The 19,003-nt window shown below is 33.7% G+C and overlaps 1 long non-coding RNA gene across 2 annotated transcripts; it reads right to left on the minus strand.

Moving 5' to 3' along the window:
• Positions 1 to 2,172: 2,172 nt before the first annotated feature.
• Positions 2,173 to 5,161, minus strand: LOC116130448. 2 transcript variants are annotated; one of them, XR_004128053.1, is made up of 3 exons: positions 4,581 to 5,161; positions 2,784 to 2,957; positions 2,173 to 2,585 (listed from the first exon to the last, which is right to left on the minus strand). It is a non-coding gene; the product is annotated as an uncharacterized LOC116130448 (long non-coding RNA). The 2 variants fall into 2 exon arrangements; XR_004128052.1 differs by having other exon boundaries at positions 4,632 to 5,159.
• Positions 5,162 to 19,003: the final 13,842 nt, after the last annotated feature.

A 19,003-nucleotide genomic window follows, 5' to 3' on the forward strand; every position in this document is an offset into this window, starting at 1 on the left:
GGGACACATGAAGAAGGATTGTCCTAAAAGAAAGGTCTGGCTTGACAAGAAAGGTAACCTCACATCTTTTGTGTGTTATGAATCTAATATGATTTGTGTTTCACATAATGATTGGTGGATTGATTCTAGTTCTACAATCCATGTTTCTAATACCATAAAAGGTTTTCTGGATCAAAGGAAACCGTTGAGAAGTGAATGCAACATCTATTCGAGAAACAGGATGCCTTTATGTGTTGAAGCTGTTGGAACATTTAGGCTTATTTTAAGCACTAATTATATTTTGGATTTGGAACGAACCTTTTATATTCCTAGATTTTTCTAAGAATTTAATTTTAGTTTCTAAACTTTTACCTTGTGGATACTCTTTCAACTTTTATGGTAGTTCTTTTAATTTAATTAAGAACTCATCTATTGTTGGAAATGGTACTATGGTTGATGGTATGTTTAAAATTCATTTAAGTGATGTTGTTCCTTATAGTCTTATGACTTCACATGCTAGTACTGGTATTAAAAGTACTGTTATGAATGAAAAACTCTTCTTTTTTATGGCATAAGAGATTAGGACACATCTCCATTGATATGATTAAAAGGTTGGTAAATGTTGGAGTTCTTGAAACTCTTGACTTTACTGACTTTGATACTTGTGTAGACTGCATTAAGGGAAAGCAGACTAATAAATCCAAGAAGGATGCCAGGAAGAGTTCTGAACTTTTAGAGATAATACATATAGATATTTGTTGCCCTGACATGAGCTCTAGTGGTAAGAAATATTTCATCACCTTTATTGATGATCACTCACAATATATGTATCTCTATTTGCTTTATCAGAAGGATGAAACATTGGATGCTTTCAAAATATATAAAGCAGAAGTAGAGAAACAATGTGGAAAACAAATTAAGATCGTGAAATCTGATAGAGGTGGTGAATATTATGGTAGATACACTGGTATAGGACAATCACTTGGTCCATTTGCTAAATTTCTTCAAGAGTAAGGTATTATGGCTCAATAAACCTTGTCTGGCACACCATCTTAGAATGGTGTAGCAAAACAGAGAAATAGAACATTAATGGATATGGTACGGAGTATGCTGAGTAACTCCAAACTTCCTCATTCTTTGTGGATTGAAGCTCTCAAAATTGCAGTGTATATATTAAATCAAGTTTCAACTAAGGCGGTTCCTAAAACGCCATTTGAGTTATGGAAAGGTTGGAAACCAAGTTTAAGTCATTTACGCATCTAGGGTTGCCCAGTTGAAGTTAGAGTTTATAATCCACAAGAACAAAAGTTAGATCTTAGGACTATTAGTGCATATTTTATTGGATATGCAGAAAAATCCAAGGGATATAAGTTTTATTGTCCGAACCATTCCAGTAGAATTGTTGAATCAAGAAATGCCAAATTTCCTGAAAATGAGGTGGTCAGTGGGAGTGCTCAAATCAAAGACTTAGTCCTAGAGACACTACAAGAATTTCGGCTTATCGCAACAAAATAATTTGTCACTAGAAATATTAAAATTGTGACTATTTCGCTAATGTGATGAATTATATTAGTCACCAAGTTGGTCACATTAAGCTCGTACTCTTAAGTGTATAGTGACGAAAGAGCGTTTGGTCACCATAGCCTAAATATTTATTGTGACAATAATAATTTGTCACTTTAAACCAGTTTATTGTGATAAATTATTTGTAACAATAGAAGACATTTTTTATCACTACAAATAATATTTTGTCACAATTGATTTATATTTAAAGACTAAATGATAAACTTTATGGTGAGAAAATAACATATTATGACAAAATTGATTTTGTCAAAATTGTAAATACTGACTAAATTATTTGCTCATAATTTTAATAGCGACAAAAATTTATTTGTCATTAACTTTATTGTGGCAACATTTAGTTTGTCACATATTTGTTTATATGACAATATTATTTATCAAATTTTGTACAGTGACGGAAACAATTTTGTAAAAATTTTAATAGCATGACAAATACTTTTACATGACAAATTTATTTTGTCAAAATAATATAGGCATGACAAATATTGTTTGTCATCTCAATAATGATAAAACTATTCATATCTATACTTTACATCATATATAATACTGAAACAGAGAAAAAAAACAAAAAACCAAAAAAAAAAAAAAGAAAAACAAAACACAGATGAAGGGTTAGTAAAAGGAAGCAGAATGGAGGTAATTGCATCCATAATTCTTTACATCATATATAATACCACTTTACGTCATATACAATACCCAAATGATTGGAAAATTAACTATGAACAATAATTAATATTTTCCAATCATTCAAAAAAGAAAATCTACCAACAAAAATCATCTTCAATTCCCATATGTACATAGGCCATCAGATCATTCTCCCTTAAAAATGCATCAGAGGGAAAACCACACCTTTAATATAAACAACTATTGTTGGAGACACCCCCATCCATGAAACAGTTGCTATATTTGCTCTCAAGGTGACGCATGCTAGTGACGACCAGTCTTGGAAACAGCCTTGTCCTTCAACACCAGCTTCATGGTGATTGGAAGATCATCAGGTATCTTAAGGACCATCAGGCACAACCCTGTTCCAATTATTAATATCTTTTAGAGCAGGAAATTGCAAAAATAATCCAGTTTAAGATGAACTATATAGGTATAACAATAGGAGAAATTGGGTGGCAGAACATGAGCAAGTATGAAATGTAATTTGGCTTCAATTGGTGTACATTCAATAAGTTAGTACATGCAAAATATCAAGCTCATATCAGGGATTTTGTTACCTCTAATGGCGCTGAATATAAAACCTTGTTGTTGTATAGTCTCCATAGTATATATATATGGCTAATCACCAGTTAAAGCCCGTGGTCTATGCTCAATGGTAGAAAGAGACATCCCAGTCTGTGAAACCGCTCTTACAAATGCCATATTCGCAGTCAAAGTTGGACCATAAGCCACTGGCCACACAATAAAAAAGTAAAACTACATTTAATTAATTACATTGAAACTTGAAAAAGTGTTAGACCCATACTAGTCAACAAAGTAAAAGGAAATGCATCCTTGCTCTATTGATCAACATGGCAACCAATCAAGATTTCCAAAGAACTAATTCGATTCAAAGAAAAAAACACTAAAGAAATGCTAAGGGGGAAAGAGATCAAAAGGGTCCTATACTATTTTTGCTCAAGGTTCAAGAATTAATGAAATATGCCTCAGAAGATTAAATCTTCCCCTTCCCAATTTACATTTGCAACTAACACACATAAACACACTATAATAACAATTTACCAAACACCAAATTAGAAGAAAAAACAGAAAATTTTAAATTAAAATATATAGAAAAGAGAAATAAGAAATACTGAAAGTATATCATGTTTAGAAATTCAATTTCATTAAAAGTTTTACATTTAATTTTATAAATTTGGCATTCAGCAAACAGTCCGAGTTATCAAAACAATAGTAACTTTGTAAGGTGTAGATTATATTGTGCATATAATTTCCTTTACCATGTTCTTCAGAGTGCATACAAGATTAATAAGACAACAAATATCAAAACCTTTCAAAAAAATAAACACAACCCAATACCCATCAAAGGAACTGTCTAATAAGCAACTTTAATGATAATACTAAACAAAGCACACAAAATGAAACAAGTCCAGCAAGGGTTTTGGTTAAAACAAGACATGAAGTTGTCACGTGGAAAGAATTAATCAAATTATAATATCAATAAATTTCAAAAGAATGAAGACAAACCATTAAGGCATTTCTCTAAAAATAACAACTTAATGATAATACCAAACAAAGCTTACAAAATGAACGAAACTAGCAAGTTTTTTGCTTCAAACAAGACATGAAATGGTCAAGTGCAGTGAATTAATCAAACAACAAAATAAAAAACTTTCAACAAAATGAACAAAGCCCATCAAGAAAATTTTCCAAATATAAAGACGTTAATAATAAAACCAAACAAAGCTCACAAAATGAAAGGAACCTAACAAGCGTTTTGCTTCAGATAAGACATGAAGTGATGAAATGCAATGAATTAAACAAAAAAGAATATAAAAAATTCAACATAATGAAGACAACCCATCAAGAGAATTCTCTAAAGATAATAACTTTAATACTAAAACCAACAAAGCTCACGAATTGGAAGGAACCAAGCAAGGGTTTTGCTTCGAAGAAGCCACGAAGAGGTAAAGTGGAATGAATTGACGAAACAGGTAAATAAATAAAAAATGAACACAAACCTAATTCCCTAAAAAAGATAGCTTTAATTATAACACCAAACAAAGCGTAAGGATTTTGTTTTAACCAAGATATAAACTGATCAATTGTAACGAATTAATCAAACAATTTCCCAAACAAAAAAGAAACAACCCATCAAGAGAATTCTCTTAAAACAACTTTAACTCTAAAACATAACGAAGCTCAAGGATTTTGCTTCAAACAAGACAATAAGTGATAAAATGTGTCGAATTAATCAAACAATAATATCAAAAAATTTAAACAAAAGCACCACAACCCATCAAGAGAATTCTCTAAAAATCACAACTTTAACGGTTAAACCAAACAAAGCTCACTAATTCAAAAGAATCCATCAAGGGTTGTGTTTATTTTGCTCGTTTGTGTACCTCCAACAAGACCAATGCTAACACCAATGCCGCAGCCAATGCCAACGCAGAAAGCAGGACCCATTTTGGCGAGGTCCTTGAGCTTAATTTGAGGAACTGTTCATCTCTTTCATCTTCTTCAAGTTAACAAGCAAAGAGACGAACTTGATGTTGATATGGGTCTTTCTACTCGATTTCTCAAAGCAAAAACAAACCCACTATACAAAATAAAACTACACCATCATTCAAATATAGGCCCCAAACAAACATTACTTGAAGCCAAAACAAAACTCAAACCCAGATATACAAATTTCTACACATATTAACCCAGAAAAACCAAACCTCAACTGTTCACAATAGTAAAAATCCAATTTTTAAACCAAATACAACAAACCCTTATATAATAACCATTATTATGAGAAATCCTGAAGCAAAGGTACAAAATAATGAATTGATAGAACAAAAAACACAAATAAAAACAAAACCCTAAAAATAACGATTTGTTTTGAAATTAAAGCCAATTTTTTCCCAAAAAAAAAAAGGAAAAAAATGAAGGAAACCTGGCCTTTGACTTTGAGATTTATGTGAGCCGATTGATTGTTGGGCTTCTTGTCTTCCTCTTGCTGTGGATTGCTAACGCCTGACATCTTCTATTAAAAAATAACCTAACAGTATTAGAGTAACTTAAAGTGTTACACTATTCTCTGACTAGACTAGTAATATTTAAAATGTCGGGCTGTGGAGGGTACTAAATTATAAAGAACATAAAAAACTTTAGATATCGGTTTATTTTCTATATAAAACTTTATATATTTTATTATATAAAACATATAATGAAATAAAATATGCTATATATACATAATAATCCTTAGATTAATTCACTATATACAATTTTATTTTCTACATATTTCTATATTAAAAACATATAAAAAAATCTCTCTCTACTCTCTGAAACTAAAACGACAGACCCAAAGTTCTATTGTAACTCTCTCTCTGCTCTCTGAAATTGAAATGACTGACCTAGAGTTCTATTGTAACTCTCTCTGCTCTTTAAAATTGAAGTGTTTTCTCCCTCTCTTCCGTCATATTCCTTTCTTCTGCTCATGGTACGTATTGGCTTCTTTTCCAAACTTAGTTGCCTTCTATTTTGGTGTCTTCTTGGCCTGAGATAGAGTGATCATGGTAGTGGTTTGAATGCATGACAATTTCGTGGACTAACAAAAAGCTAATTTTGTGTTCTTCCTGTTCTTGAAACTGAAGGGATTGGGGGACTTAAGGTTGGTGACTAAGGACGACGACGGACAAAAAAAGGTTTGAAAGGGTGAGCGACGATTGGCTACAACAACGAGTGAGAGAAAAATAATGACGACGATGACTGAACCGAAAGCCATGGGTAATCTTTTTTTTATTTTTTTTTATTTTTATTTTTTTTGTCTTAGTTTAAAACAAAATTGTTGTGTGTTTTTTGTTTGGTTCTTAGTGGTTAAATTATAGAGCTTTTTAGAAGGAACAAAAAAAGATTACGTTCTAGAGTGGAGTCCTTTTTGGTGCAAAATATGGATTCTTATAGCGTCTATTAGTTTGTGAGGCAATTGTTCAACTTCTGTCCCAGTTTTGCTTAACAAATTTCAGATTTTGCATTGCCATTGGTGCCTTTTGTGTTGATGAGAATCTTCACTTTGAAGGTCCTGTGAAATTTTTGATGCAACATTTTAAACCATTTAGTCTTTTGGATAGGGAATATTGAAGTTGGGACCTCTAGTGTTCAAATTAATTATATATAAGATTTATTGATAGATAATGGGAAAGACGCATCTTGCATTAAATTGAAACAAAGACACTGCATTTGTGGAATATTTTATCAGTATCTAATCGATCTTAAAGAGTCATAGAATTTGTTTCAACAATGATAAGAATGTGGAGTTAGCAGAGACCACAATAAGAAGCTATGGTGTTGATATATATTATTTTCTTGGATAACAATGTTCTTGTGTTATTTTAATTATTATGAAATTGAAACATTTAAGTTTGTAGTACCATTGGTTGAAAATTGAGATCGTCTTTGCTTGTGGAGGTTTAATTTACTTGTCTTTCAACTCCTTTAGCATTTTTTATTTTATCAATCTGGTATCTGATGTTTGAGCATTTTTATTTTTGTTGCATATCTTGTTTTGGTTAATGAATTGTCTTGACTTAAAAGACGTGGTCTTTTTGTCAAAAATGACAAAAAAAGTGTTTTGGGGCTCCCACATAATCTCTTTGTAATCCCCTGTTGTAAATCAAATTCTTTAGTAGAGTTAACTCTTATTATATTCTAATAACACCAAAGAGAGAGTTTTATTCAAATTAAAGTGTTTATATTTATATAATCAGCCAAATGCGTAGTCAAACAATTAACTTTTGGTCTACAAGTAATAATGGCTCATGTCACATATTAGTTTCTCATGCATCACCTTCATTAAAGGCAAAATCAATCATTTATAAGCAAAAATATATTTCCTAATTGTGTCTGTTGGTGGGTTTTGATTCTTTGTTTAAAAATTTATAAAATTTTCACTGTAAAATTTATTTGTGAAGTTGGCTGGAATATGTTTATAATTGTTTGGTGCACTATAGGATGTTATCTAATTCATTGTATATTTGTGCTTTGTAGGACGAAGCCAAAAAAGTTCAATTTTAAGTTTAAATTATTTGGAATTGATTGCCAAATTCGAAATGTAGACCCTGATGAATTTAGTTATATTGTGTTGATTAAGGACATGAAGATATGTGTTGCTGAGAAGAATGTGGAAGTATTACTTTATCCTGACGAGAGGTTTAGAGTAGAAGCTAGGTTACTTGATTTTGGGGAGAAATATTTATTAACTACTGATGAAGATGTAGCATTTCTTTTGCAGCAGTCTGGGTTGAAAGGGGTAGTAGACATTAAGTTGATTGTTGAGGTTTTACCTGTATAGAGAATTCAACCCTTACTACCTTTGCCAGAACCTAGACAGAACTTGGATTATGTAGATGAGTAATCAAAAAATCCCCAAGAAGAGTGTTGTGAGGATGAATTCCATTGGAGTGATGCATCTAATGATGATGATGTGAGTGGAAATGGTGAGACTAATGTAGATGGTGATGGGACTATAAGTGGCGATGGTAATGGTGATGAGGAAGGGGCTGAAAATAGAGGCATGATGTCTAATTGTGAATATAATAGTGAGGATATCATAGGATCAAGGTCTAGTGGGGATGATGATGTAGTAAGTAGAATGAGTAGGCATATGAAGCATAATGAGTTTAAGTATGGGGTTGATGAAAAGATTAATTTTGAGGTAAGACAAGTGTTTAATGATGTTAACCATTTTAGAGAAGTTTTGAAGGATTGTATTACTAGTGCAATTAATTAAAGATGTTAATTTAAAAGGAATAGTATCACTCATTATAAGCTCAATCAGTTTGGTTTATTCATAGAGTTGGGATTGTCTTTAGATTTAATATCTATAAATTTTAAATCCCCATAAATTAAAACTTGAAAAGATATGCACATGTGAACTTGACCCCACCAAACAACTACTTTTAAATCAATTCTATTAAGTATATATTCTTTAATTCTTTTGAGACCAAATTTTGCTCTTAATTTTTGGTGCCTTTTATATTAATAAATAATAAATCAGCCCATTTGTTAAGCAAAGGCTCTTCCTCTTATTGGGCTTGATCAATGTTGTTTACTTGGCTCCATTTCTAGATTTCTCAAACTAATTATCAATTAACTACCAAAATTTAGATTAAAAGTGAAAGCAAAATATCCGAACGATTTTCAAAAACAAAAACTTTTAAACACCCTCTTAAAATCGTGAAAAATATCCAATATTTAATAGTTAAAATGAGTTATAAACTCAAAGCCTTAATACCCATCCATTTTACATATAGATACAAAAATATCTCAATCATACCCTAAAATATATTTGGTTTATTAGTAACTAATTCTGCATAATTGGGTATATGATAATATTTTTAAAATGTTATTTTATTTTGATTATATGGTAACATTATAAAAAAGCTATTATATTATTGGGCTATTGTAACACTTTAAAAATGTTATTGTAATATATATTAATGACATTTAAAAAAAAAAGAGTTACTATTGATATATAATGTGTTATAAAAAGTTGAAGAAAATTTTTACCATACTATTTTAACATCAAGTGTTACCATAGATAGTCTACGGTAACACTTTCGGAAAGTCCATTTTTTTAATTTTTAAAAATAAAAAATAAAAATAAAAGTAACATTTTAACAACAGATTAGGAATTAAAATTTGGGGACAAATATTTACAATGGATTGAAATGTGTTGCTACGATTTTACAAACAGATTTTTTTTTTTATTGCCGATCTGTTGGTAATTTGTTTTAGAACAGGTTTCTTTGATCTAGCTAGATATAGCAAAACCTGACCTGCCCTTGATCATCTCCCGATCCCGACCAAATTACCTAGCCCTTGACCTCGTACCCAATCCTATGCATTAATGAGTTTTTTTTTTTTAATGACATATATGTTATTACTAAAAACTTGAAAGGAATGACAAATACTTGTACGTGTATTAATTATGTTTTTTAACAAATTTTTGTCACAATATATCACGTTTAATTTGACTCAAATATTTTGTCATTAATACCTCTATTTTAACATTTTCAAATGATAATTTTTTTTTTTTTTTTTGCAATGATAAATAATTCTTTTGTGACAAATTAATTTGTAATTATAGCATGTATTACTATATATACTGATTAAAGTTTTTTATGACAAATATGTTTGTCATGATAAACAATTTATCTCAGTGTTTAAATTTTGACAAAAAACATTTTGTCATTAATACCTCTATTTTAGCATATATTATGGCAAATTTTTTTTTTTTGTAATAATAAATAAATTCTTTTGTGACAAAATAATTTGTAGTTATAACATGTATAACTAAATATAGTGATTAAAATATTTGATGACAAAATATGTCTGTCACAATAAACAATTTACCTAGACGCCAAAATTTGGCGCCAAAAATTTGTGACGAAATATTATCATAAAAATGTTTTTTTTCACTACATTTATTATGGGTTTCTTTATTGTGATAAAATATTATGACCATATTCTTTTTAGTCACTATATATTCTCTTTGTCATACTTAATGTGATATTTCTTTATTTTGTCATAATACCTATATTACTCGTGACAAAATAACATTTGACAAAATTAATTTTGCCACAATATAATATATTTCTTGTAGTGCAAGGAAAGGAGACCTAAGCATCATAGCATACTATGACTCAGATTGGGGTTCATGTCCAACGACAAGAAGATCCCTCACTAGTTTCTGCGTCAAGCTTGGAGAGTCCCTTATCTCATGGTAAACAAAGATACAAACCATAGTATCGCTCTCATCAAAAGAAGCAGCGTATAAAGACATGGCCAAAACCATGTGTGAGATCACATGGATTCTTGGTTTGTTAAAGGATCTAAATATACAAGTAGAAATACCGGTTAGACTATAGTGTGACAACAAGGTAGCAAATGACATTGCAACTAATCCAATTTTTCATGAAAAAATGAAGCATATAGATATTGATTGCCACTTTGTCAGAGATAAGATACAAGAAGGTATGATCAAAACAGAGCACATCCATACCGCAGATCAACCAATAGATATCTTCACAAAATTGTTATGTCACAGAAAACATTCATATATGTTAGCAAGCTCAGAGTTTATGACATTTATAAACCATGAGCTTAAGGGGTAGTGTTGACATTAGAGTGAAGATATGCGCAATTAATGGAGGTTTGATATGGTCTAATTAAAGTATGATTAGCTGAAAATATAACATTGCCTTCTATGTATTGATTATGTAATTGTTTCTTTTATTTCATTCCTTACAAGTCACATTTCCTCTTGTATAAATTAATGTAAATTGTACATGAAGAATATATCAAACACACAAATATTTCTTCCTGTTATCTTTGTTCTTCTTCTCTCTCAGCATACTCAACAACCAAGTTGCTTCTCTTGCTTCTCTGGCCTTTTCCTCTCGACATACTTCGGTAGTCCAGCTACCTCTCTTGCCTCTCCATATCCAGATTCTAACAAAAAATATTTGGATACCACCCTTGGCCATGACATTGATATATTTTTTGTTGTATAATAATGGAAAATGACTTCTTTCCCTAGAGAATTCAGTATACTTCTATATTTTATAAATTTTATAAATTAAAACTACTTTTTTTCCTTATCTCTTTCACACTTCTCTTCCCTATCTTACATTTTGGAACCCTAAAAACTAGAAAACCCTATATCTAAACCGGTGGTAAGAGATGATTTGATTTATGGTGACTAAGTGATGGTTGAACTTCACCGTGAAGATTGGTTGTGCCATATGACATGAGCTAAGAGTTTCACACCCAAAAGTCTAACCTATTAGTTGGGGGGACTCCCTTCTTTATAAGCCCAAGACCCCCCAATTTCCCTTCCACTATGGGATATGTGACATTTTCCCCCACCCAATCCTGTGATGCTCCTATCATAGGTGGGACCCTGTTACCTACCTGTCCACCTCACCATCAGGTGGACCCACAATCATATGTGGACACCCTTTTGCGTGGGCACCTAGCTGGGCACAGAAAGACGAATAGGGTTTGCCCTGATACCACTTGTGACAGGCTAGGAGTTTCACACCCAAAAAGCTAACTTATTAGATGGAGGGACAAACTCTTCTCACAACTTTTCTCTCACAACCTTGACATAACAACTCGCAATTGGTTAGCTCGCAATAGATCCCATCTAATAAAATTACAGTTAACCAATCGTGAGTTGTCATGTCTGGTTGTGAGAAGAGATTGTAAACATAGTATTACTCTATTACTTTATATGAAGGCAAAAACACATTTTTTGAGAAATGATCAAATAAACATTTTTCTGGATTTTTTCGGGTGCGATACAATATCTATTTGTTATTTTTGTATGGATTGATCACTTTTCCCTTTCCACTGTTGACTTTATTGTGTTTTGATGTGTAGGTGGAATTGGTAGTAGAAATTAAATTTCTGCCAAATTTAATTTCTACTACCAATTCCAAATGACAGAAGAAACTAGGACTGTGGTGGAATTGGTAGTAGAAATTGTACTTAGTTGAATGTTTTAAAATTNTACTGGAAAGAAACCTATTGGTTGTAAATGGGTATTTAAAACCAAAAGGGATTCATTAGGCAACATTGAGAGATACAAGGCTAGGCTTGTTGCCAAGGGGTTCACGCAAAGGGAAGGGATAGATTATAAAGAAACGTTTTCTCTAGTTTCTAAAAAGGATTCCTTCTGCATCATAATGGCATTAGTTGCCCATTTCGATTTAGATTTACATCAAATGGATGTGAAAACAACTTTCCTCAATGGAGATTTGGAGGAAGAGGTTTATAGGAAACAACCTTATGGGTTCACTTTAAGTGATGGTGAGCATTTGTTTTACAAGCTTAAGAAGTCTATTTATGGACTTAAACAAGCCTCCCAATAGTGGTATTTAAGATTTCACACTATTATCTCTTCATTTGGTTTTGTAGAGAATGTCATGGATCAGTGTATATACGACAAGGTCAGTGTGAGTAAAATCATCTTTCTTGTGTTATATGTAGATGATATTCTACTTGCAACCAATGATTTGGGTTTGCTGCATGAGGTGAAACAATTTCTCTCTCAACATTTTAGTATGAAGGATATGGGCGAGGCGTCTTATGTCATTGGCATTAAGATTCATAGGGATAGGTCTCAACATGTTTTAGGACTATCTCAGGAAGCCGATATTAATAAAATTTTTAAGAGATTTAGGATGAAGGATTGTTCACCTAGTGTTGCACCCATTGTTAAGGGTGATAGATTCAATCTGAACCAATGTCCTACACTTGAGATTGAAAAGGAACAAATGAATATTATTTCTGATGCTTCAGCTATTGGAAGCCTAATGTATGCTCAAGTCTGTACTAGACCTAACATTGCTTTTGCAGTTGGTATGTTAGGAAGATATCAAAGTAATCCAGGTTTGGATCATTGGAGAGCTAAAAAGAAGGTCATGAGATATCTTCAAGGAACTAAAGCTTTCATGCTTACTTATAGACGATCCGACATTTTAAAAGTCATCAGATATTCAGACTCAAACTTTTCTGGCTGTGTTGATTCTTGGAAATCAACTTCTGGATATGTTTTTATGCTAGCCGGAGGTGCTATATCTTGGAGAAGTGCCAAACAATCTTTGGTTGCCACTTCTACCATGGAAGCTGAGTTTGTTTCCTATTTTGAGGCCACTACACAGGGTATTTGATTGAGAGGTTTCATTTCTACGCTTGGAGCTGTTGAGTCTATCTCTAGGCCAATAAGGTTGTATTGTGACAATTAAGGTGCTGTATTCTTTGCTAAGAATAATAACAATGGAAGTCGAAGTAAACACATCGACATTAAGTACTTAGCAATAAGGGAGCACATTAAAGCCAAAGAAGTGATCATTGAACACATACATACCAAGAAGATGATTGTTGATCCTCTAACAAAAGGCATGCCACCAAAGACATTCAAGGATCATGTAGTTTAAATGGGACTACGTCCCCCTTTGTCACAATGAGAAGTAATACTTTCATTCTTTGAAACTTTGTAATTTAGTTTTTTTTTTCTCTTTTAAGTTGTATACATTTTGGTTGGAGACAAATAAACATTCTAGAGGACCTGGAACAAACATTTGAGGTTTGTTATAAAGTAATATTCCACATTTAAGCGGTTGTTTAGAAAGAGAAAAATTGCACAGTAAACTTGTTTAAAAGGGACTTAGAACTATGATTCATGTAATTTTTATTTTTATGATTTAACATACATAATATACAACTCCTATGTTGTGGATAATATAATAAAAGTTTGGACCAAGTGGAAGAATGTTAGAATTTTAATTTTATTAGAATTCTTTAATTGGATTGGTCCTACATTTTTAATATAAAGTAAATGGGTAACTACTGAGCAGTTACATGTGGTTGTTTCTCCTGGACAGTTGTCTTTGATGGAAAGACAACTATATTTATAAAGGGAGAGTTTACAAGTCCCCATTTGATGCAATTGATTCGTTTGATTCCCAAAAATCATCGCTCTGGAAAATTGCAGTCAGTGGAAGACTCTGTATTTAGAAGTGATAGAAGCAAGAAGACTAAAACAACAATTGCTATGGATGGAGGTTTGTAAATTACTTCCGCAATATTCCATGAGTATTTAACATGTTTATAATTGATTATATTATGAACTTTTATATGAGTTTTGGAATATACATGTTTTACAAGAAAGTGTCGGCCATTTCAATGATTGATTTAGGATTTCTTTGACTATATTTTCCATATTAACCATATCTATTGTTATAAGTGTGTGCAAGAGTGATTGAGAGAGAACAAAAGTGTGAATTCATAATTACATCACCTGTTTGTGCGGCACTCGGGGAAGCAACAAGAGGAGAAGATCTTGCTCTCTACTCAGCCACACAAAGTATTTCTTCCCGGCCAAAATACTCAGGTCATTTACTTTATTTATAAATGTTCGTTCTTTCTTAATTACTTTATTTGCATATATATTTTTTCTTCTGTCAATTTGAATATTTATGTGAAGTGAGGTAGAGGATATTGTTGTTTTTTAAAGAGCAAAACAGAATGGGTATTAAGGGACAAATCATATCTTTGACCTTATTCAAACATTCCTCTTCCTTTACAAATACTTAATCAAAGAGGCGCATTTTAGCTAAAATGCTTTTTGGAAGGAGTTTTTTTGTAAGAATTATAGGATCAAACGAAGAAAATTCCAAAAAGTAGTAAACTTTCCAAAGGAACAAACAGAAAGTTTGGGAGAAAACAGAATTTTCCAGAACTGAAATTTTTATTAACATTTAGCTTGATAACAAACTGATCATGACTTGTTTTTATATGCTCAAAATGAGTCCACACTAGCAATCCGTGTGACTTGATGACCATCATCAAACCGTTAATAAAAAGCCCAGATTTGATGAACTCTGTAGCTACGAGTAACAAAACCCCTGTTCTTGAATCTCTGAAGTTTGTTCTACAAATTTGCAACTGTATAATAAAATGGCTCGGTTTGGCTTAAGTGAACTGACAGAACTTGAACTTCTGTTAACAGATAAACCTCTATTTAACAGACGTGTAACAGACGTTAACAACCTTAACATCCTTTAATGGTTTGATGAACCAATTCTGGAAAATAAGACTCCAATAAGGATTCAAAATCTGCTTCCTTATTCCAGATTTATCTTTTTTTATATATTTTGAGCTTGCTGCTGATTCCTTTATCTTCTGTACTCAACTCCGTAACATCCTTCATCAAAACCAAGCAGTAAGAAGTTTCTGCTGCAGCTTGCATTACCAGAATACAAAATTCCTTTATTTGATTCTTTAGATGAAGGGATTAACAAATTAACAAGGCACAAACAGAAACAATTATAATTGTACATATTTTGGAGTTTAATATACAACATGTTTCAATAACTCCCATTAATAACAGAAACAAAACTTGTGCAGTCTTTTAACAAGATAAGCTTGGCCTAGATTTGTTGTCTTCTACTGTTATGCCTAAACCAAGGGCTGACTCATGGCTGACATCATCACCACCAATCAGAATTCATTAAACCTCTGAAACTATTCAGAGCACAACACATGTCCAAGGACAGCAGCAGAATAGCTGCCAAAGACATGAACCAAGTCAAGAATTTGTGCTTGGGCGTATTTGTATCACACACTTGTCAAGCCTCATTTAATCTAAGGATATCTCTGATAACTCTCAACCAATAAGAAGGCAAGAAGGGTCATCACACCTTCAAACCACTTGCAAAAGCACTCATTACATTGAGCAAACGGGTACAAATAGGCAGCTCCCTCTCGAGAAAAGGGGATTCGACGCGCTTGAAATTTACAAAGAAAATAGTAAAAACACTATTAGAAAGAGTGCAGCTTAAAATTCTCCTAAACACAATCACTTGTAACCACAAATTGTAGGTTTACATATGTGTAAACCTATGTAATGATCAACAAGAACAATCATAAATATAATCACAGTCGATGTGGGAATTGCTTATAAGCATTTAAACCACTATAAAAAATTTTTTGTCAACTTTTATTTATGTACTTGCATGCAACCATCGTCACATTACCATAATCATCTCCCCACAATTATCTCACATGTAACTTCGTAGCACTTTACACGTGCGAAGTCATTGGTTTCAAAATCAAGTATCAATAGTTTACTGCCAGAAGGAGGGCGTGATTCACATAAGCTCTCTATCTAGTAAATCCATCTTCACATTAACTGACCTATTAGTTTCTTCTTCAAAACCATCAACAATTTTGATATGGCTCATGGTTTTGAAAATGAGAGTCTCAACGACACAATTGCAACAAACAACAATGAGGAGATTCCTCGTCCTCAAGGCGAAACACCCCCTGAAGGAGTTCCCCATAACACATCAGGTAATGTCGTTTCAACCTCCCAAACAGATCCTGTTGTCCTCTGTTTTTTGGGTAATCTTGACTCTACCCTATTGAGGATGTCAAACTGCCTAGATCAATTGGATGGGGCAGATTCTACAGGAAGGGTGCCACCACCAATGACACTTAACCCACGCGCAAAAAATTGGTAGTGAGCACATCCTCATGCCACACGTGTTGTAGCTCAAAAGGGTAAACACAGTGCCAACAAAGGGTAGAGACGCTCAAAAGGGTGCTCGACTGTTGCCCACGAATCGGAACTTCAAATTCCCATTCTACAGCTAGGTAACACATCACGTTACGAGCAATCCCAAGGCATGTCGCATATGCATGCCCATGAAAGTGCCAGGCATGGAGAAACCTATAATCGGCATGCCCGTTCCAACCATCATCGAGGTAGGGAAAACTCCCCTTGCCACATATCACCTTCACAAGGTTTCGACCCTCAAGCGTCAAGGTGAGAAGAAGGATTCGGCCAAAGTATGAGAAACATTGATCTACAGTCCTTCATTAATAACAACCGCAGGGCACATTCCCAACATGCAAAAAGTGATCCACCGTGACCCAAAGCTCCTCGTTTGGAGGACTTATAATGGGCCCTAGATCAAATTCGTGCTCACCAAGATGAGCAAGGAGAGATCACAGAAGTATCTCTCTTCTCTCGAGAGGTCACTGAGGCACCTTTCCTATCAGGATTCAGAATGCTGGATATGAAGGCATTTGACAGAAATGCTGATCCTCAAGATCATCTCTATGAGTTCAACGATCTCATGGAGCTACACCAAGTCTCAGACCTAGCCAAATGTTGTTGTTTGGCACTAACTCTCATAGCCAACGTGAAACATTGGTTTAGACCGCTCCTAGCTCAATCTGTCCTCATGGCAACAAATGAGCTCGCTGTTCTTGAGCCATTTCCAAGCAAACTGGAAATTTTCCATGCCATTCAACTATTTGAACAACATCCAGTAGGAGAGGAATGAAATCCTCAAGTCTTACATTGATAGGTTCTATAATGAACTGCATAAGATGGCTTATACACCTGAATAATCAATACAGACTCTAATTAATTATAGCAGGAGTCTGCCCGCAGACAAAATTGTGGAACAAGCTACAATTAGAAGACAACATCTCATTTCCTCGCTTCTACAAGCTTGCAGAAAAATATATACGAATTGAAAATTTTATGGCTACTCTAAATCACCATGATCTCGGGCCTTCGATCAGTGTTTCAGGTTGAGGGGAAGATACCAGGGGAGATAATAGAAGAAATGATCGTAAGTGGGCAAATGACAATCAGAGGAAGGGAAAGAAACCACATTTTAAACCTAAAAAGGCTTATGCCCCATTACCCCCTCGTGAAAACTTCACAATTTTAACCGCATCAATCACCGACATCTTGATCGTGACCAGAGAAGTCGGTTTGATCACGGATCTAGAACCAATGAAAGCCCCTTGTCAAAGAGGAACGACAAGAAATTTTGTCGCTTCCACAGGGACGTAGGCCAACATACTAATCAGTGTTGTGCTTTAAAGTTGGTCATTGAAGACCTCATTTAGCAAGGTTATTTAAAGGAGTATGTTGATACCCGAGCACCTTCACCAATGAAGGAAAATGCTTATGAAAATGGAGAAAGGCGTAAAGGTCTCTACCTTGTTGAGATCATTATCGGGGGACCATACATCACTGGAACCTCTTGCAAATCCATGACAAATATGCAAGGGAGCCTGATATGGACCCTATAATGTGTTGAACTTGGAGCAGCGTCCTTTTAAACAACGAAGAGAAGAGGAAACAACCTTCTCTGAGAGAAACGCAAGATTAATGCATCACCCTCATACTAATGCACTGGTCATCATGGAAGAAATAGGGAACTACGAAGTCCAAAATGTTAGTGGATAATGGTAGTGCTATTAACATCCTGTTTCAGTCAGCCTTCGAAGAGATAAAGCTCGAAGATATAGATCTAAAGCTTGTATCTACTCCTCTTTATGGTATTACTAGGGACCATCTAACTCCCCAAGGAATGATCACCTTACCAGTCACCTTGGGTGATCCCCACAAGGTGACTAAAATGACAGAATTCCTAGTCGTGGATTGACCCTCCTTTTTTAATGGCATAATTGGGCAACCACTATTACAAAACTTCAAAGCCTTCATTTCCATCTACGACCAAAAGATGAAGTTATCCACTCCATCCAGGTATGCAGAAGTAAGGGGATTACAATGTGAATCCCATGACTACTATAATCAAGCAATCTAACCCGCATCCAAAGGCAAAACTGATGAACAGCCTAAGCAAACAATAACTATTAGTGATATTGAACCACAACCAGGCTCGGTAGAGGACAATATTGATCTTCACATTCAAGAAGAAAATTCATATACCGGACTAGTAAAGACTGTCTAAAGTATCTATAGACAAGCACGAGCCAACTAGTAAGCTCAGAATTGGGAGCAACCTCAGCCCTCGGCTCACTATGAACTTAACGAGCTTCCTCAAATAGAATACTAATGTTTTTGCATGGACACATGTTGATATGATTGGAATCAGCCCAGATGTCTTATGCCATGCACTTAACATGGATCCTGAAATTTGACCAATTGCCAAAAAGACGAGCCATGGACCCAAAACGCTATGTGGCTCTTAAAAGTGAGGTTGATAAGCTTCTCTCAATCAACTTTATTTGAGAGGCTTATTGGCCCAGTTGAGTCGCCAACCCCGTGTTGGTAAAAAAATCCTAATGGTAAATGGCAAACATGTGTGGATTTCACCAATCTCAAAAAAGTCTGTCCAAAAGACAACTTTCATTTGCCTAGAATAGACCAACTCATTGATGCCACTTTTGG

Source organism: Pistacia vera, unplaced genomic scaffold (genome assembly GCF_008641045.1).
Source record: "Pistacia vera cultivar Batoury unplaced genomic scaffold, PisVer_v2 Contig220, whole genome shotgun sequence".
Lineage (NCBI taxonomy): Eukaryota > Viridiplantae > Streptophyta > Magnoliopsida > Sapindales > Anacardiaceae > Pistacia > Pistacia vera.